Source organism: Misgurnus anguillicaudatus, chromosome 22, assembly GCF_027580225.2.
Source record: "Misgurnus anguillicaudatus chromosome 22, ASM2758022v2, whole genome shotgun sequence".
Lineage (NCBI taxonomy): Eukaryota > Metazoa > Chordata > Actinopteri > Cypriniformes > Cobitidae > Misgurnus > Misgurnus anguillicaudatus.
This window is the reverse complement of record NC_073358.2, coordinates 50,161,097-50,183,616: the sequence shown is the minus strand read 5'-3', so window position 1 is coordinate 50,183,616 and position 22,520 is coordinate 50,161,097. Positions and strand designations below refer to the sequence as shown.

The 22,520-nt window shown below is 38.1% G+C and overlaps 1 protein-coding gene and 1 long non-coding RNA gene across 2 annotated transcripts in view; both read right to left on the bottom strand.

Annotated features, from left to right (window-relative positions):
* LOC129439605 (polyunsaturated fatty acid 5-lipoxygenase-like) overlaps positions 1-22,520 on the bottom strand; it is a 260,317-nt gene that overhangs the window by 96,856 nt on the left and 140,941 nt on the right. The gene's annotated exons all lie outside the window — the stretch shown is intronic.
* Positions 1,424-16,430, bottom strand: LOC129416837 (uncharacterized). The gene is made up of 4 exons (XR_012365382.1): positions 16,352-16,430; positions 10,381-10,435; positions 4,141-4,222; positions 1,424-3,939 (listed from the first exon to the last, which is right to left on the bottom strand). It is a non-coding gene; the product is annotated as an uncharacterized lncRNA (long non-coding RNA).

Below are 22,520 nucleotides of genomic sequence, written 5' to 3'. Positions count from 1 at the left end.
ATGGTAATATATTATGGCTTCCACAAAAAATATGACCGTGAGTAATGATGCTGAAAATTTGACTTTCAATCATAGAAACAAATTATAATTTAATATATATTCACATAAAAAACAGTTATTATGAATTGAAAATATTTCACAAATTAGTTTTTATTGTATTTTTGACAATTAATTCATTTTGAAAATAATGTAATGATGATAATCTTGGATAATTAACTCTTTCCCCGCCATTGATGAGATAACTCGTCAATTAAGAGAAAACGCTTCCCTGCCAATGACGAGAATTTCCGGCTTTCCGCAATACCGCAACTTATACAACCCGTAAGAAATGCCTCACATGAAAGAACTCCGTGTATGTTTTAAAGATCGCTCTGCATCTGATCTCTATAAAAAGTCCTTCACAAAAATAGAATTATCTAAGCTTTTTGCTCAAAATTTGGTGTTTTTGAAGAAACCTTCCCATATTTGAGAGGTGATAAAAAGAGAACTAATGAAGGTATGATGAAACAGGGTTTTTTTGTTTGAAAGCAGAGGGTCTGTTCTTTCATTTGATATATTGTTTGTTTATATATTTAAAGAAGAACATTTTCTGGAGGGCATTAAACTTTTGTGAAAATCATGAAAAATGCTGGCGCTGGCTGGCAACTTTTTTTAAACGCTGGCAGGGAAAGAGTTAAGAGAGTAAAAACGTTTAATAAAAAATTATTTTTTGAATTTAAAAACTGTCAACATTACAATCTAGTGCTGCCAAATGATTAATCACGATTACATTCAGAACATTTTTACTTTGTGACGGGAATTTAAAAAACATTACTTTCAACAGCAATAACATTACAATCAGAAAAATTTTACTTAAAGGAACACACCCACATTTTAGCTTATTCACAGTATCCCCCAGAGTTAAATAAGTCCCTACATATTATTCTTATCTCCGTGCGTGCTCTGTCTGACGCAGCCCCCGCTAGCTTAGCTAAGCACAACGACTGGAAGTGAATGGCTCCAGCTAGCATACTGCTCCAAATAAGTGACAAAATAATGCGAACATTTTCCTATTTATGTGTCGTGATTTGTATAGTCACACCGTGTACAAATATCAAGGTCATATGAGACAGCCATCTTTTAACAGTATACAGTAGGGGTGTAACGGTACGTGTATTCGTACCGGACCGTTTCGGTACAGTGCTTTCGGCACGGTGCACGTGTGCACCGAAGGGCCAAATGCAATCTTTTGTGTGCGGAACATAGGTGGAACATAATATGTTGTGTGCGTTTCCACACGAACATATTAAATGGCGGAAGTCTCCCCGTTAAGCGCAAGTCTTCTGTCAAACATATAACACAATTCGGCCCGCAGAAAGATTTTTATTTACAAATTTTTATTTTATTCGTTTGATTATTGATGTAAGCGTTTGCGTGGCGCGTCTAAAAGCGCATGTTAAACGCGTGTTGATGCGCTGTTTTGTTCTTTTTGTTCTTTCGTTGCTACGCAATCATGAGTCGCGCTTTCTGTGACACGCGAGAATAACGGAATGCGTGATCAGATTTTTCATCTGCACCTCACGTCAATCATATCATTGTCACAATGTGATCAGCTGGTCGGGACAGAGAAGAGCTGTAACCCGGGCTTACTCAGCTGTTACTCAGCTGCGGAGGGGTTCGTTAGTTCAAGTCACAGCTTACATTGGCAACACAAGCAAAGATTAGGAGAAACGTGCAAAAGGTAAAAGAAGGCTATGTATGCAACTCACCCATCTTAATATGAGTGTATAATAACTATATCATCATGTTGCTTGCTGTGCAGTTACACATAGAGAAGTAATATTATTTTTATACAGAGATGGTACATAACCAATTCAATACTGTGACTTAAAAAATCCAAAATAATTCAAAACAAAAACATTTTTGGTGGCAAAAATGTAGGCTAATCGTTCATAAATGTATTTTACTTTACTGTACCGAAAATGAACCGAACCGTGGCCTCAAAACCGAGGTACGCACGAACCATGATTTTTGCGTACCGTTACACCCCTAGTATACAGGGCTCAAAATTAACCCTTTTATTTGGTAGCACTGATGCTCCCAACTTTAAAGAGTTAGAAGCACCAAATTTTGAAGCACCACAATATGTATAGTTATAGATTTATTTTATTAAAAATAAACACAACTGGGCTTTACACATCCTATGGCCAGGATTTGAATTTTTTTTTTGCAGATTCCTAAAATAGTACCCAAATGCTGTTTAAATAATAAAGCCGCAATAATAATTAAACAATTATAGGTAACATAATTATGATGACAATAAAAAATCTAGCAAACACGTAAAACACTGATTAATTGTGACATTACAAAAGGATGTTTGTCGGATGTCCCTCAAGCAGGATGCGCTCATACATCATCAAACACTATTTGATTTGATAGACAGGTCAGTGTCTCCTTCAATAATGAACACATTTGTCATGACACTTTTTGTGTTTTTGGCACTTTCGCCATGTTCAAGCAAGGTCTCGCGCTTAAAATGTGTGGATTCCGCCACCAACGCCGTTTTACCTGCAACCTCCATTAATACAGTAGTAAGATTGGCTGTAGTCGTCTCGTTCTCTTCATTCTCGTGGTTCGTTTTTTCACATTTTCGCGCTTTGCGTACCAACGTAGCACGGCAACAAGGAATGATTGACATTCATATTAACCAATCTGTGCTCTTCATTAAACGTAAAAACTTAATGGTGAAATTTGATTGGTTATGTAATGCTGGAGAGAACGCTGAACCTGGAACAGCACACAGCATACACTATCTAAATCAAGTCACACCACAACAAAATAAGCAGTCGCAAAAATGCTCCCAAATATTTTTTAAGGTTGCACAGATTAAATTTTGGTCGCATATGCGACCAAAACAGTCGCAATTTCGAGCCCTGGTATACATACTGGGAACTATATTCTCAGAAGACGAAGCACTGCTACTTGGGCGGAGTGATTTGCACAACTCTGACCGAACTCTCTGCTCCTCACCAGGGGGCTTCTCGGGGGCTGCGAGCAAATCACTACGCCCAAGTAGCAGTGCTTCGCCTTCTGAGAATATAGTTCCCAGTATGTATTCGTTAAAAGATGGCTGTGTCTCATATCACCTTGTTATTTGTACATGGTGCGACTGTACAAATCACAACACATAAATGGGAAAATGTTTGTGTTATTTTGTCACGTATTGGGAGCAGTATGCTTGCTGGAGCCATTCACTTCCAGTCTTTGTGCTAAGCTAAGCTAGCAAGGGCTGCGTCAGACAGGGTTACAGCAGGCACAGAAAAATATGTATGGACTTATTTAACTCTGGGGAATACGGTGAATAAGCTAAATTCCCAAAATGTTGGCGTGTTCCTTTAATGACGGCAATTGTAAAATGTTACTTTAAAAACAACAGCATCACAATTCTGAACTCACTTTTCCATCCGCTTTAAGGTAAGCCCTCGGTTTCTAACAAAGTCTCTGATATTTTGGGCTGTCCTATTTTGGAGCACTGGATGCTCACATCTTTTACAGACCTCACATTCTCTCACTGACGCCAAGTGACCTTTGCTGATGTGAGATCTGAAGTGTCACATTACAGCGTTCACTGGGGCGGCAGTGGCTCAGTGGTTCATGTAGGTTGTCTACAAACCGGAAGGTTGGTGGTTTAATCCCCGGCTCCACCTGACCAGGTGTCAAGGTGTCTTTGAGCAAGACATCTAACCCCAGCTGCTCCCGATGAGCTGGATGGCCCCTTGCATGGCTCACACCACCGTTGGTGTATGAATGAGAGAGTGAATGGGTGAATGTGAGGCAAATTGTAAAGCGCTTTGGATGGCCATAGGTCTGTTAAAAGCGCTATATAAAATGCAGTCCATTTACCACTCACTTCAGCTTTTGTCCAGGGTTTTTTGAGCGTACCCTTTCCTCTGCCAGAGACTGAAAACAAACAAGATGATAAATTGTTAACATAACTGACTACCATTTTTTTACCTTTTAACCAGAACTGGTTCCCTGCCTGAACTAATATAAAGATTTGTTTAAGTAATGTTTACTCAAATTAAGCATGACAGTGTTCAAAGTTAAGAACAGGTAAGCCAACTCATTACATGAATGAAATAAAACCCAAATTTACCACACCATTGTTTTGAGAGACATTTATGACAAGTGTTTGTTCCTTCAGATGGGTACTTCAGGCATGGTTTCCTCCTTTTCAAAGGCTCTATGGAAATGGATAGGCAAATAATTGTTTTACAATGCTTTGTCTACATATAGAAATATTATTATTATACAATTTAAGTTCTCTGAAAAAGAGAGTATAAAACTCAAATGTCTGTAGACCTTTCACGACTGTTTTAAACACAGCTAATTATTTCCATTCGGGACGAAACAAATGATTGGCTTGCGCAACTATCACTCTCTCTCGCGACCATGGCACCACCCCTGTTGCTACGGGATCTGCCCACACATGCGCAAACCCGATTGATTATCCAGTGCACGGGGCACGAAATCTATGAAGAGCAAAAGTACTGCAGTGAAAGAGCATTAACTCACAGTACCTGAATATCCAGTCAACGAAGGCAAACGAGGCAAAAAAAGGAATAAACGAAGAAATCAAACGAGAGTAAATATCGCATGGCTTTTCCTCGAGTCGACGATGCGGTAGTGGTATTGTCTCCGGAGTGTAGTCCTCATCAGAGTCAACAATGCTTTCATCACGGAAACTCTTACATGCAAACATTGTTTGTTATGAATCTTCCACGAAATTCACCTTTATTACAGTGTAACTGATGGTAATGAAAAAACTTGTATCAATGCAACCTATTTTTAGATGTCTTATAGGCTAAATATAACTAACTTGTTCGTTACCGAATCAAACTAAATATATTTTAAACTTTTCCAGTATCGATATGCTTGCTTAATAGTGAGTACTAAAAGGCATCCTATTTGTTTATATTCATAGTGATAAAGTTAGGTGTATTATTACATGTGATTCTGACGTGATGTTACTACATGCACCGTGCTCCTTCCTCTCCGCTCGTCTGAGGTAAATGATGGTTCTCCCAGCAAAGCAGTCGCGCGTTCATGTGTTTTGGGGGCGTGGCTTTAGAAGAAACCCAGGAGGGAGGAGGTGGAGTGAATGGAAAAATGAGTCGTGAGAGGTCTACAGACACTCGATTTTATACTCTCTTTTTCTGGGTACTTACATTTTACTTATGTATTGAAATATAAAGACAGTTCAAACAAATTTGGTAAAAAGTGTTTTAGACTTTTTAGACTTAAACCTGCCTACTCTGCCTTTAAGTGAAGAGGAAAGTATTTGTTGTTAAGTTTATTTATTGAACATTTTGACTTCAACGGAATTTTTTACTGTATACTGCCAGGTTTCCTAAAAAAAAGTAGAATAAAAAACTAACTTAATTTTTTTTTAAGTCTAGTAATTCAGGGCTCCAGACTAACTTTTTTGTTATTAGGAGTACTTAAAAGAAGTATTTTAAAATTTTAAAATGCCTAGAAGGGGAAAAAGTCTTCTTTATGCGCGTTGCAGAAAATGACAAAGGCACGAGCGTTTGCTGACTAGTGTTGCCAGATCTTACAGGAAAAAAAAGAAAAACAGCAAACAAGAAAAATCCAATAATAAACCAAAATAAATCCAAATGCTTTATTTCAAAGATCAAAATATTCGTACAGGCATGTTTACACTTTAATAACACCAAAATCTTGATCGCTTCATGTGCCAAAAGCCATAAACGGTTAAGCACCAAAACGGTATATAAGTACAAAAAAGACGAGGACCTTGCAACACCTCAAGATGTTGGGCGCTGTGAACACAAATGCATGCAGTACACAACGCCAAGACGGAGGTTTATTGCAAAACATAATCCTGTTAAATTATTTTGGTCAAAGCTGTGAGTGTTAAGCACGCGAGGCGGCAGAAGGTGGCTATTGTTATCTCTTTGTCAATCATCACATTTTCCTGAGTTTGCAGTGTTTTCGAGGCCAATGAAACAAGTCTGACAATGTTCTGCTCTGTATGTTCTGCTTTTATATTTCACATATAAGAAATTCAACCAATGGTGAGGCTTAACGACAAAGGGTGAGGTGGTAGCCAGGAAGTATAACGCTATCTAAAATATTGCCAAAGACGGTGTTACAGGGACGCAGGAAGTATGACAAGGGAGACGCAGCGTCTCGTTCCCTTCTCAGGGAACAACAGTTACATACGTAACCCAACACGTTTTCATGTGTCAAACACAACTATGCAAAAAAGCATTTTAGAATGAATCAACAGCTTACCATCTACTTGCCAAATTGCCGATGTTGCACGCCCTCTGTGAAGCCTAATGTGCAAACAGTACTGTTGTTTAAGATGCAGTTTCTGTTTTACATTGCCTAATGCAATTTTGTGTTTGGGAACTTATAGCATAGCACAGATGACAACATGTTTGCTTGAGACAGCGCAAGCTAGCACAGGTAAAGCTAAGCTACATTATAGCGATGACGCTGTAGTGAATATTCTCTCAGACCAATCAGTGACCTACAGTGTTTTCGCGTCATGTTTGGTATCAGCTCGAGTCGCTTGGTACCCAAACCGAGGTGGTACGAAAAAAAGTATTGGGTACTATGTACTGCACCCAGTGGAAAAGCTCTCAAAAGTAAGCTGACCCGACCCAAACTAAACCAAACCGTGGAGTACTATGCAATGGAAAAGCGCCATAAGTATATCTTCTGTAAGTCACACTTTCGGAAGGTTGGTCTGGACCATTCGTAAGCTCTCTCTTAGCATTGCTTGAGCGCAAAACGCTATCGCCGCCACTGTGCAGCAGTCTTTAGACATCAGCGCAGCGCAGTACAAGTCAAACTATGGTATGTTGACAATGATTTTATGTTATGGACATTTTAGGACTTATAATAATATATGTTTGCATTAGATACAGGACTTTTTATGCAGTTGACTTTATTTGGTATCAGAACTAATGAATCGAAGACGGCGCTGGTGTTGTGTCGAAGGTTGTTCCCCATTGAAGTCTGTTCCCTCTGTTTATAGCGTTTTCATCACGTTACATTTATAATTTATTTAGAAAGATTAAAGATTTGAATTGGTTATACTAAAAAGCAATAATATCATGTATTCTATTATACAATTTATTAAATATTTCATACATTTCACAGTTTTATATTATGGTATGTCTTTATTACATTATACTGTTTGTTTTAATACGTGCATACATAATAAATTTATATATTATACATATAATATGATTCATACTATAAAAATAACTGACTTACCATTAAGAACAATAAATGAAGAGTTTTGTTGCAAAACGAGATAACCACCGTTTTTTTAATTGTCCAGAAATCTCGTTTTTTGGTTGTGCATTCCAATTAATATCAATTCAAATGCAGTTGGTTTGTTTTGATTTAAACCTTCATAACTTAAAAAATACAGCTAAGTAGCACCATAAAACAAAATAATAACATGATAACATAATAATAAACATGTTTTGACAAAAATGTAAAAAAATGGATATCTCGTTTTGCAACGAAACTCTTCAAATATAGAAATGCACACATACATCTCAGTAGCCATTAAAGCCATTTCTTGTTGTAAAGTACCTATTAGTATTAAAATGTATTACATAATTTTTAAAAGTCATTAAAGTCATTAAACCCATGTCAAGAAGCAGCACAAGTGACAAGTGGTTCGTCTACCCGTATTACTGATAATTTAATTAATAGTCTATATTTTACGGATAACTTAAACTAAGTTAAAATATATGTTACTGGAATAATTTGAGTAATGTTCCATTTCTATAGAGCGTGTTGTCTTTTATAGCGCCGTAATGCACCTTCGCATAAAGTGGAAAATCAATCCCTGAGTGATCAATTCAAATAATTCAGCACCTTCACTTGGGACAGCGGCATCTTTAGGTCCAACTTAGAGGCAGCGTGTTAAGAAGCTTCCTAAGGGACACTTCGGGGAACACACTTAGGAACATAAACAACTTTGGTAAGATATATCTTTTTGAGTCTTCTTAGGGCGCTAAGAGTGAGCGTTATTGGGGAACCGCGCCCTGAAATCTGAAAATATTTCACTTTTTTTATATGGTTAATGAACTTAAACTGAATCAACACTGAACTGAATTAAAGGGTCATGAAACCCCAGACTACTTTGCACATCATAGAAGACAATGTTAGCATCTGAAAGCTGGTTAATTTTGAGCTTTCTGCGCTATTTTCATCTTCTGGGTTTAAAATCTACATTGTGTTGACGTCACATGTGGCAAAGAACTAGTACATTGATAACGCTTCAGTGTCTATAAAATTATTCATGAGACTGCGTGTTCTTATCCTATGAGAAGGCCCTTAGCTTAAAGGGGCGGTGAATTTGTCGATTTTATTGTTTTATACTGTTGTCTGATGTCTACTTATGATGTTCGCGTGGTTTTTACATTTAAAAACATCAAAAGCAATAAGTAATAGGCTATTTTGTAACATGGATTAGTGGCTGTCTGGAGAAATGGTTTGTTTGAAGGGGCAGGCCGCACTGAAGACCTGGACGTAACACCCACTGCTATGATTGGACAGCTTCATTCCCCGTCATTACATGTGGGGAAATGTTTTAAAAACGTTAATGTGTAAAAATAACAGCCGAACACAAATATGTTTGAGCCACAAAAGATTCTGGGTGCTAAAAATGATACACATAAATGACAATACGTATAGTAAAGTAGAAACAAAAATTTAAACTCGACGTGACTAAATTACCGTATACAACACAGTAAGCGTGCATTAGAATCTAAACTGCGGCTGATAAATCCTTATCAATAACTTTGCATATTTCTTGTGTGCTTGTGAGGTTGCTCTGACATACACGTAACGTTACATACCACAGTTATATGAAAAAAAAGCTTTGTGGAGTGTTTGACCTTTCAAACGCAACTCGCCTAAATTACCGTATACAACACAGTAAGCGGGCATCAGAAACTGCGGCTGATAAATCCTTCTTTATCACTAACTTTGTATATTTCTACCGTTAAATTACAGTCGTGTTGTTAAGTGTTGTACCTTTATTAATCGTTTAATGTTTTTAGTACATTAAAACAGTCAAACATACGTGTTTAGACACGGATGTTACAACAGACATATCAAGCGATCTCTTCTAACAAAGCAATAGTGAAACGCAGTAACTTAAATAAACTTAGTGTATACTGCTGTGTCATTTTTGTCAGATCCAATATTAGTGGTGTTTTTAATCACAGTCTCTCTGCAAATCCAGCATCGACTTCTTTACAAATGAATCCGTGTACACAACAAACACTCCCCACGCGAGCTGGAACTTCTTCAAAAACAAACTTTATCCACGCATTCCTAATGTTGAGCCTCCGTTATCCAGCGTCTGTGTTATTCCCATAGACGGTTCTTCCACAACCGAAAATGCGTTTCCATGGTTACTTTAGATCACCGTGTCAAAATAAAAGTCTCTAAGAAAAAATTTATTTAAAAGTCATTTTGGTTACATTTGGCAATCTTTAAAGACATGTTTACTTATTGTTGAGACACACGTGTCACGCGAAGCTGTGGGAGGGGCTACAAAAGTGTATTTGGCTATGGGGAGGTGCTTCAATTCTACTTTGACGTCATATTTTTTGGAATTCCACACTCGCTTGTAATACTGGCTTGGTGCCAAAAACTGTTATATTTCAGTAGCACATTTCAGTTCTGAAACTTGCAGAATGTTCATTTAAGTATGATGACCTCTTATATAACAAATTATCAAGTTAAAATTAAGTATTTGATTCACCGCTCCTTTAATTATTCACAACAGCATGTTATGACAGACGCTTTAGACTGTGAGATCACATACATTAACTGAGAGAAACGTTCATGAATCGAAAGAGAATGTTTGTTTTTGCTTTGTAATAAGAGTTCGGCACAAATGTTATTCATTCATTTTAGTGAGTGATTTTTACAACTCCTTGACACAACCCGTCAAAAGGCTTATATAAATGCCACAGAATAAGCCTTAGATTATCAAACTGCAACAGTGGTTTTATCTATACGTTTTCAATGCAGAGTGCCAATGGCTGTGCATTTATTGTGTTTTTAACTCAATGGAAGCGAATTGAAACTGTCTGAATCCTAAGTTGTCTGTCTGTCTCCCCTCTTTCCCCTCCTTTCTGCATGGCACCACGTCCACTTTTTAGTTTTTTTAGCATAGCTTAGCATAATCCATTGAATCTGAACAGACCATTTAGCATCGCGCTAAAAATAACCAAAGAGTTTCAATATTCAATATTTTTCCTTAAAAATTAACTAAGTATTTTAATTTAGACTTCGTGGACTCTGTTTTATTTTTTTTTAAAGGAATTTTCTTACCATCATTGCCACTGCCTGGCCTTCTAGCTTCCTGCTGGGATCTTACCATTATTACCTTGAGGGGAAAAAACAAGTTCATGAAAGACATAGAGGATAAAGATATTAGTGATGAGCTAATTTTCAAAACCAGTATTGAAGTCGCTTTTGAATGAGCTGGGAAACTGATTGAGATAAACCAGAATTCTATTTTTTGACAAAAATCATTTACACAAATTCAGGCACTGCACAAAAGCCTGTCAAGTGCTTTTCAGAGAATAGCGCAGACGTGCTTCACATCGTGAGCAGGCACGCGTGCCACACGGCTGAAGTGAGAGAAAGACGTGGTTCTTGCAAATGTAATGCAAGTTAGCTGGTGCAGGGCTTGACATTAACTTTTTGAGGAACTTGTTCTTCGGAGTAAATTTATGTTTCACTTGTCAATGCACAAAAGTCACTTGTCCGGGTAAAGATTTATAATATAATGTATTTTTTGTGTTTTGCTAATCAGTGGCGGAGCCAGGGATTTTTCATAGGGGTGGCCAGGCAGGTGCCAGTTACTCTGGGGTGGCACATAAAATCTCTATCATGCAACCTTAAAATACTATTAAGTATTATAGGTGCAATAATCACAATGATGTATAACATACAATTTCTACTTTCTACAATTTTAATTAAAATGAATTGAGATTAACATACAATTTATAGTCATAATTCAACCTCATTTTTTTTACTATTTAATCAAATAAAACTTTTGAAATTTACTTTGAAACCAGAATTTATATCTCCAATTGCTGAAAAAACAATAGAGACCAGAAAATCACGTGAATTTTGTAGGCCACTGAAATGTATTTTACTAAGATTCATTTGGCTGCTTCTTGCTACTCTTTCTGAAGAATGATGCTATATCTGCTGCTGCCTTTCTCTTCATTTTTTCCCACATTTCAATGATCTGACATTAAAACACTAAAGCAAAACATTAAAACATTACCATGTTTTAAAAAACTTATTAGGGTAAATGTATCTAGATTATCTGTTATATATAAAATAAATTTTAAACCTAGCATTTACGCTGTAATGTTTGTGTGGGATTTTTAATGTACAGTGACGAACTCTGTCAGATTCAAATCAGCTGTCGCGCAGCACACACACATAGGCGCACTGAAAGAGAGATTCTCATTATAAAACAGATTCTTAAACAAGATTTCAAGCCCATTATGTGTTTTTACCAAACTTTAGAAGAGATAAAATACGGACTTAAATCGGCTTTTTTGACACACAGTGATGAAAATGCGGTTTCAAAATCATTTATATTCACACCGGAGCCTGAAGAAACATCACTCTCCACTCCATGCCGTCTCGCTCCTCCATGTTCGGTGATCAGGTTTCATGCGCGTGCAGCTTTTTAGTAACAACATAAGGTGTAAACGTGCGTTTGTGTGTTTGTCGGTGCACTGCGCTCTCTGTTCAATATTCCGCTCGGTGTTTGCGCTGCGCGTTCTGCTCTGTCGTTAACGGCACATAACGTTAAGTAACATTGTTTGAAATTTAACTTCTCCAGTCGGACAACTAATTTTCTCTTACACTTGTCCTTCAAAAAATCCACTTGTCCCAGACAAGCCTTAATGTCGAGCCCTGTGGTGATTTTGTTGTTTGAGCAACCTAGCTAGGCGGCACGTGCCTGATTCGCTCTTGCTCACGTTATTTATGTGCATTATTTACATGCTACAGTAGCTACACTCCTTTAAGATAATATAATGTTCTACAAAATCTGCTTCAGTTTGTGTTTATTAACCCTTAAGTTTCACTTCATCACGCAGCTATTCCCGTTAGAGGTATCTGTTAAAAACATTTAATTCATTAATAATCTAGTATGTGTTCATTTTCTGTCAGTTTCTTCAAAATTAAGTTTTATTTTCCTTTTCATCATGACGTGTACCCTTTGATTACCACGTCCATGGAATTCTACACCTCTGCTAATTTGGCTGGTGACACTTTATTTCGATAGTCCACTTTAGACATTTTACTAATTATAAGTAACTTTGCAACTACTTATCAACTACCAATCTTTAGAGAATTAGTAGACTGTCTGCTTAATATCTACTAACACTTTATTGTGATTAAATCTCCTCAGACATTTAACTGTCTACAACAGGGGTTTTCAAACCTGTCCTGGAGGACCACAAGTACTGCACATTTTGTGTGTTTACCTTTTGTGACACACCTCATTCAGTTACCTTACACACCCAGTTCAGGTCTTACAGTCTCTACTAATGAGCTGAAGATTTAAACCAGGTGTGTCTAATGACGGAGACATGCAAATTGTGCAGTACTACTGGTCCTCCAGGACAGGTTTGAAAACCCCTGGTCTACAAGTATCTTTGCAGGTGCATGTCAACTTATTCCACTAACCCTAACATCTTTCCTAACCCTTACAGTCTACTAATACTTTAATGACAGTTAGTTGATGTATAGTTGCAAATTAATGAAAGTTAGTTGACATGAAGTTGCAAAGTTATTTATACAGTTGAAAGAAAAAGTATGTGAACCCTTTGGGCTTACTTGGATTTCTTCATAAATTGGTCATAAAATGTGTTCTGATCTTCATCTAAGTCACAACAATAGAGAAAAACAGTCTGCTTAAACTAATACCGCACAAACATTATATGTTTTCATAGTGCAGGGTGGAAAAAGTATGTGAAACCCTAGGCTAATGAGTTCTCCAAGAGCTAATTGGAGCCAGGAGTCAGCCAACCTGGGGTCCAATCAATGTGATGAGATTGGATGTGCTGATTAAAGCTGCCCTGTCCAATAAAAAACACACACCAGTTTTGAGTTTGCTGTTCTGAAGAAGCATTGTCTGATGTGAACCATGCCTTGAACAAAAGAGCTCTCCGAAGACCTACGATCAAGAATTGTTGACTTACATAAAGCTGGAAAGGGCTACAACAGTATATCTAAAAACCTTGATGTCCATGTGTCCACGGTAAGACAGATTGTCTACAAATGGAGAAAGTTCAGCACTGTTGCTACACTCCCTAGGCGTGGTCATCCTGTAAAGATGACTGCAAAAGCACAGCACAGAATGCTCAATGAGGTGAAGAAGAATCCTTGAGTGTCAGCTAAAGACTTACAGAAATCTCTGGCACATGCTAACATTTTTGTTGACAAATCTACAATAAGGAAAACATTAAACAAGAATGGACTTCATGGGAGGACACCACGGAGGAAGCCACTGCTGTCCAAAAAAACATTGCAGCACGTTTGAAGTTTGCAAAAGAGCACCTGGATGTTCCACAGCACTACTGGCAAAACATTCTGTGGACAGATGAAACCAAAATTGAGTTGTTTGGAAAGAACACACAATGCTATGTGTGGAGAACAAAAGGCACAGCACACCAACATCAAAACCTCATCCCAACTGTGAAATATGGTGGAGGGGCCATCATGGTTTGGGGCTGCTTTGCTGCCTCAGGCCCTGGACAGAGTACTGTCATCGATGGAAAAATGAATTCCAAAGTTTATCAAGACATTTTGCAGAAAAACTTAAGACCAACTGAAGCTTAACAGAGGATGGACGATGCAACAGGACAACGACGCAAAGCATAGAAGTAAATCAACAACAGAATGGCTTCAACAGATGAAAGTACGCCTTCTGGAGTGGCCCAGTCAGAGTCCTGACCTCAACCCCATTGAGATGCTGTGGCATGACCTCAAGAGAGCGATTCACACCAGACATCCCAAGAATATTGCTGAACTGAAACACTTTTGTAAAAAGGAATGGTCCAAAACTTCTCCTGACCGTTGTGCAGGTCTGATCTGCAACTATAGGAAATGTTTGGTTGAGGTTATTGCTGCCAAAGGAGGGTCAACCAGTTATTAAACCCAAAGGTTCACATACTTTTTCCACCCTGCACTATGAATGTTTACATGTTGTGTTCAATAAAAACATGAAAACGTATAATTTTTGTGCGGTATTAGTTTAAGCAGACTGTGTTTCTCTATTGTTGTGACTTAGATGAAGATCAGAACACATTTTATGACCAATTTATGAAGAAATCCAAGTAAGCTCAAAGGGTTCATAAACCTTTTCTTTCAACTGTACTTAGTAAAATAAAGTGTAACCATTTGGTTAATTATCTGAACCTGCTCCTCCTTAACTTTGTTAATAAAACATCATAAAGTAATTCCTCAAATAAAGACCGGTATTCAAATAAACGCCGGGCCTCTGATGGTGGCCGGGGGCGTGGACATCGTGGACAAATAAATCCCAGTCTCAAATTAATGCCAGGGACAAATTAGTGTGAATACCTGCAATCTCCTAAATGCATTCAAGTTCATCATTATGCACAGCTGCTAATAGATGGCAGTAGCTAAATTGGATGGGTCTTATTTAATGCTAGTGAAGGAGTTTTTAAAGGACAAGTTCGGTATTTTACACTTAAAGCCCTGTTTTCAGATTGTTTATGATGAAATAGAACGGTTTTGACTGAAATTTGGACATATGATGCTGGGCCGAGAATTTTAGGGTGTTTTTTGTATCATGATCCCCACCTCTACAATGGCTGCATAGGTGCACTGGAACAATCCTTCCTAAAATGCATTAAATGAAAGTAAACGAAAGTTTAATGCATTTTAGGAAGGATTGTTCCTGTGCACCTTTACACCCATTGTAGAGGTGGGGGTGATACAACAAACACCCGAAAATTCTCGGCCCAGCATCATATCTCCAAATTTCAGTCAAAACCGTTCTATTTCATCATAAACAATCTGAAAACAGGGCTTTAAGTGTAAAACACCGAACTTGTGGAGCATGGCACCCAGAAGAAAATTTGTTTTTAAATTTAAACAAACTTGTGTGTGTTTACAAGTGTTTTAAGTTTGGTATTTTACACTTAAAGCCCTGTTTTCATATTGTTTATGATGAAATAGAACGATTTTGACTAAAATTTGGACATATGGGGCTGCCCCGAGATTTTTTGGGTGTTTGTGTTTCACTTCCCACCTTTACAATGGGTTTAATGGTGCACTGGAACAATCCTTCCTAAAATGCATTAAACTTTCGTTTACAAAGACGTGACAATCACCGAGTGGTCAGGGGTGTTCACTGATATGCTCACACAAAAATCGTTGCAAAAGATGCTTTTCAACAGCTGTTTTAGCATTCGTTGTTAACTTGTGGACCTTTTTTCCCAAAAAAAAAACCCTCACACCTGTACATTCTTCCGCTTAGAGCTTGAATAATAGACACTCCAGCCCAGGTGGTGGCGCTAATCCGCCATTGCCAATTGCAAGAATAGAAACAAAGTTCCCGGCGCGGAGTAATACCGTACCTCACAGCACATCTAATACATGTCAATGGAGTTGGCAAAAACTACGATAAAACCTGTTAGAATGTGTATTTTGCAGCGATTTTTGTGTGAACATATCAGTGAACACCCCTGACCACTCGCTGAGTTTCACGTCTTTGTAAACGAAAGTTTAATGCATTTTAGGAAGGATTGTTCCAGTGCACCATTAAAGGCGGAGTCCACGATGTTTGAAAAACGCTTTGGAAAAGAAGACGGGCCGACTACCAAAACACACTTATAGCCAATCAAATCAAATCAAATGCCGGGTTGCGTATGTGTGGGGCGGGTCTATCAACAGAAGGTCCAGATTCTATTGGGGTAGGGGCGTGTTTGTTTAGGTGATTTCAAATATCAACATTGGCTTTCAAACATCATGGACTCCGCCTTTAAACCCATTGTAAAGGTGGGAGGTGAAACACAAACACCCAAAAATTCTCGGGGCAGCCGCATATCTCCAAATTTCAGTCAAAACCGTTCTATTTCATCATAAACAATCTGAAAACAGGGCTTGAAGTGTAAAATACCAAACTTGTCCGTTAATTAACAAGTTAACTGCTGAATCACATTTAGTAGGAATTAGAAAATTTCACTTCAGATCAAATTATAACACGTGTGACACAAATTTGACAAAATTATTAACAAACCTCTTTAAGAGATGTGACTTCACTTCCTGAAGCGACAGGCTCATGGACGAGCTGGAAGACCGAAAAAAAGAGAAATTAGCTATAATGTGACTTAGCGGTAGACTATAAGTTTACAACATTTGTGTGTGTTTACTCATGGTTTATGAGGACACATGTGACTATTGTACATGACTCAGCAAGTGGACTATAACTTTACAAACTTGTGTGTGTTTACTCATGGTTTATGAGGACACATGTGACTATTGTACTTGACTCAGCAGTAGACTATAACTTTACAACACTTGTGTGTGTTTACTCATGGTTTATGAGGACACATGTGACTATTGTACGTGACTCAGCAGTAGACTGTAACTTTACAACACTTGTGTGTGTTTACTCATGGTTTATGAGGACACATGTGACTATTGTACTTGACTCAGCAGTAGACTATAACTTTACAACACTTGTGTGTGTTTACTCATGGTTTATGAGGACACATGTGACTATTGTACATGACTCAGCAGTAGACTATAACTTTAAAACACTTGTGTGTGTTTACTCATGGTTTATGAGGACACATGTGACTTTTGTACGTGACTTAGCGGTTTATGAGGACACATGTGACTTTTGTACGTGACTTAGCGGTAGACTTTTCCTTTACAACACTTGTGTGTGTTTACTCATGGTTTATGAGGACACATGTGACTATTGTACTTGACTCAGCAGTAGACTTTAACTTTACAACACTTGTGCGTGTTTACTCATGGTTTATGAGGACACATGTGACTATTGTACGTGTGTGTTTACTCATGGTTTATGAGGACACATGTGACTATTGAACGTGACTCAGCAGTAGACTATAACTTTACAACACTTGTGTGTGTTTACTCATGGTTTATGAGGACACATGTGACTATTGAACGTGACTCAGCAGTAGACTATAACTTTACAACATTTGTGTGTGTTTACTCATGGTTTATGAGGACACATGTGACTGTTGGATGTGACTCAGCGGTAGACTATAACTTTAAAACACTTGTGTGTGTTTACTCATGGTTTATGAGGACACATGTGACTATTGTACTTGACTCAGCGGTAGACTAGAAGTTTACAACACTTGTGTGTGTTAACTCATGGTTTATGAGGACACATGTGACTATTGTACTTGACTCAGCGGTAGACTATACATTTACAACACTTGTGTGTGTTAAATCATGGTTTATGAGGACACATGTGACTATTGTACTTGACTCAGCGGTAGACTATACGTTTACAACACTTGTGTGTGTTAACTCATGGTTTATGAGGACACATGTGACTATTGTACGTGTGTGTTTACTCAAGGTTTATGAGGACACAAGCCTTTCCGTATACTGTTAACACACAGGTGTTTTAACATGTTAACTGCGGAATCACATTTAGTAGGAATTACAATTTCACTTCAGATCAAATTATAACACGTGTGACACAAATTTGACAAAATTATTAACAAACCTCTTTAGGAGATGTGACTTCACTTCCTGAAACGACAGGCTCATGGACGAGCTGGAAGACAGAAAAAAAAACAGAAATGAGCTATAATTTGACTTAGCGGTAGACTACAACTTTACAACATTTGTGTGTGTTTACTCATGGTTTATGAGGACACATGTGACTATTGTATGCGACTCAGCGGTAGACTGTAACTTTACAAGACTTGTGTGTGTTTACTCATGGTTTATGAGGACACATGTGACTATTGTACGTGTGTGTGTACTCATGGTTTATGAGGACACATGTGACTATTGTACTTGACTCAGCGGTAGACTATACATTTACAACACTTGTGTGTGTTAAATCATGGTTTATGAGGACACATGTGACTATTGTATGCGACTCAGCGGTAGACTGTAACTTTACAAGACTTGTGTGTGTTTACTCATGGTTTATGAGGACACATGTGACTATCGTACATGTGTGTGTACTCATGGTTTATGAGGACACATGTGACTATTGTACTTGACTCAGCGGTAGACTATACATTTACAACACTTGTGTGTGTTAAATCATGGTTTATGAGGACACATGTGACTATTGTATGCGACTCAGCGGTAGACTGTAACTTTACAAGACTTGTGTGTGTTTACTCATGGTTTATGAGGACACATGTGACTATTGTACATGTGTGTGTACTCATGGTTTATGAGGACACAAGCCTTTCCATATACTGTTAACACACAGGTGTTTTAACATGTTAACTGCTGAATCACATTTAGTAGGAATTACAATTTCACTTCAGATCAAATTATAACACGTGTGACACAAATTTGACAAAATTATTAACAAACCTCTTTAGGAGATGTGACTTCACTTCCTGAAACGACAGGCTCATGGACGAGCTGGAAGACAGAAAAAAAACAGAAATGAGCTATAATTTGACTTAGCGGTAGACTACAACTTTACAAGACTTGTGTGTGTTTACTCATGGTTTATGAGGACACATGTGACTATTGTACATGTGTGTTTACTCATGGTTTATGAGGACACATGTGACTATTGAACGTGACTCAGCAGTAGACTATAACTTTACAACACTTGTGCGTGTTTACTCATGGTTTATGAGGACACATGTGACTATTGTACGTGTGTGTTTACTCATGGTTTATGAGGACACATGTGACTATTGAACGTGACTCAGCAGTAGACTATAACTTTACAACACTTGTGTGTGTTTACTCATGGTTTATGAGGACACATGTGACTATTGAACGTGACTCAGCAGTAGACTATAACTTTACAACACTTGTGTGTGTTTACTCATGGTTTATGAGGACACATGTGACTATTGTACGTGACTCAGCGGTAGACTATAACTTTAAAACACTTGTGTGTGTTTACTCATGGTTTATGAGGACACATGTGACTATTGTACTTGACTCAGCGGTAGACTATACGTTTACAACACTTGTGTGTGTTAACTCATGGTTTATGAGGACACATGTGACTATTGTACGTGTGTGTTTACTCAAGGTTTATGAGGACACAAGCCTTTCCGTATACTGTTAACACACAGGTGTTTTAACATGTTAACTGCGGAATCACATTTAGTAGGAATTACAATTTCACTTCAGATCAAATTATAACACGTGTGACACAAATTTGACAAAATTATTAACAAACCTCTTTAGGAGATGTGACTTCACTTCCTGAAACGACAGGCTCATGGACGAGCTGGAAGACAGAAAAAAAACCAGAAATGAGCTATAATTTGACTTAGCGGTAGACTACAACTTTACAACATTTGTGTGTGTTTACTCATGATTTATGAGGACACATGTGACTATTGTATGCGACTCAGCGGTAGACTGTAACTTTACAAGACTTGTGTGTGTTTACTCATGGTTTATGAGGACACATGTGACTATTGTACGTGTGTGTGTACTCATGGTTTATGAGGACACATGTGACTATTGTACTTGACTCAGCGGTAGACTATACATTTACAACACTTGTGTGTGTTAAATCATGGTTTATGAGGACACATGTGACTATTGTACGTGTGTGTTTACTCAAGGTTTATGAGGACACAAGCCTTTCCGTATACTGTTAACACACAGGTGTTTTAACATGTTAACTGCGGAATCACATTTAGTAGGAATTACAATTTCACTTCAGATCAAATTATAACACGTGTGACACAAATTTGACAAAATTATTAACAAACCTCTTTAGGAGATGTGACTTCACTTCCTGAAACGACAGGCTCATGGACGAGCTGGAAGACAGAAAAAAAACAGAAATGAGCTATAATTTGACTTAGCGGTAGACTACAACTTTACAACATTTGTGTGTGTTTACTCATGGTTTATGAGGACACATGTGACTATTGTATGCGACTCAGCGGTAGACTGTAACTTTACAAGACTTGTGTGTGTTTACTCATGGTTTATGAGGACACATGTGACTATTGTACGTGTGTGTTTACTCCTGGTTTATGAGGACACATGTGACTGTTGGATGTGACTCAGCAGTAGACTATAACTTTACAACACTTGTGTGTGTTTACTCATGGTTTATGAGGACACATGTGACTATTGTATGCGACTCAGTGGTAGACTGTAACTTTACAACACTTGTGTGTGTTTACTCATGGTTTATGAGGACACATGTGACTGTTGGATGTGACTCAGCAGTAGACTATAACTTTACAACACTTGTGTGTGTTTACTCATGGTTTATGAGGACACATGTGACTATTGTATGCGACTCAGCGGTAGACTGTAACTTTACAACACTTGTGTGTGTTTACTCATGGTTTATGAGGACACATGTGACTATTGTACGTGACTCAGCGGTAGACTATAACTTTAAAACACTTGTGTGTGTTTACTCATGGTTTATGAGGACACATGTGACTATTGTACGTGACTCAGCGGTAGACTATAACTTTAAAACACTTGTGTGTGTTTACTCATGGTTTATGAGGACACATGTGACTATTGTACTTGACTCAGCGGTAGACTATACGTTTACAACACTTGTGTGTGTTAACTCATGGTTTATGAGGACACATGTGACTATTGTATGCGACTCAGCGGTAGACTGTAACTTTACAAGACTTGTGTGTGTTTACTCAAGGTTTATGAGGACACAAGCCTTTCCATATACTGTTAACACACAGGTGTTTTAACATGTTAACTGCGGAATCACATTTAGTAGGAATTACAATTTCACTTCAGATCAAATTATAACACGTGTGACACAAATTTGACAAAATTATTAACAAACCTCTTTAGGAGATGTGACTTCACTTCCCGAAACGACAGGCTCATGGACGAGCTGGAAGACAGAAAAAAAACAGAAATGAGCTATAATTTGACTTAGCGGTAGACTACAACTTTACAACATTTGTGTGTGTTTACTCATGGTTTATGAGGACACATGTGACTATTGTATGTGTAGCAAATGGCTCGGAGTCAGATTGAGGCCATTTGGCGTCTGGATCGTAAACAGCCCTAAAATTGTGACTTTAGATAACCCTGTGTCCTGATAACACAATCACCCAGATATCTACCACCTATCAAGGCTGTAAAGTGGGCAACAATTAAAACAAATGCCGTCGTAAAAGGACGTTCAAAGGAATTCCATCAGAGCCGTTCAAACGAATATCGCCAGAGACACAACAGGGGGCACAGACTGTATGTCTGTGATGAAACCACATTTAAAGATCCCAATGAGCTGTTTAAATGTATATATATATATATGTTATATCCCTTTACTGCATGATCATGTATGTGTGATGTAACTGTGTGTTAACACTTTAGTTAGATTTTATTCACTGTAGCATGGTTCATATCTTAGGTATGAAATTATTATTCAACGTGATCTTAAACCCATGTCTTGTCTAGTATCAAATTAATCTACTCTTTATTTCCCAATCATTTCTATGTATCATATTACCATAAGCCGCATCAATGTCATTTAATATCGATTTGAAGAGTTATGGGAACAAACTTGTATCATTATGCAATTACGCAAATGTGTTGTCTGAAAGAACAAAGGCTTGTTTCCCCGCGCAATCGAACACTTCACACATTGGCCGTACACCCAAAATGGGCTGGGCGTGTGAAAGGTCAAAACGGCCTATCGCCCAAGCCATCATAGCTCAATTGCTCAGTTCGCTCAATAGCTCAATTCGAACGATTCGCTCAGTATCTCAGTCAGTGGCTTAGTTCACTCATGAGCGCCCAGTCGCCCGGTTACCCAGGTAACCCGTCAGTGCAGTTTGGAAACTCGCTGAGACTCACCCAGAGTCCCTTGGATTTATCATCTTTTCTCTGAGCCCTGTCCTACTCTTCGGGACAGTCTTCCTGGCTTGCACTTTGCGCTAGAGTTCGGAAAACCACGCGGACCAATCCGCCCTACGAAACAACTTACGGACTTTCATCTTAAACGAACACACCTGGATTCTCTCTCTCTCTCCTTGCTCGCATCGCGAGCATAAGAAACTTCGCACCGCATCACAAAGAGCCAAAGCAAGTATAAACTCGTTTTACTCGCTCATGTTTAAGCTTTACCCCTTATGAAAATTAAGGCGATCCTTAGAGATTATCCGATGGTTTGTGCAGATGTTAAGCAATAGTGCTTGCCAATCTTTTACTCTCTCTCTCTAGCTCTTTCAATCTTTTCTTTCTCATCTATGTTCTATGTT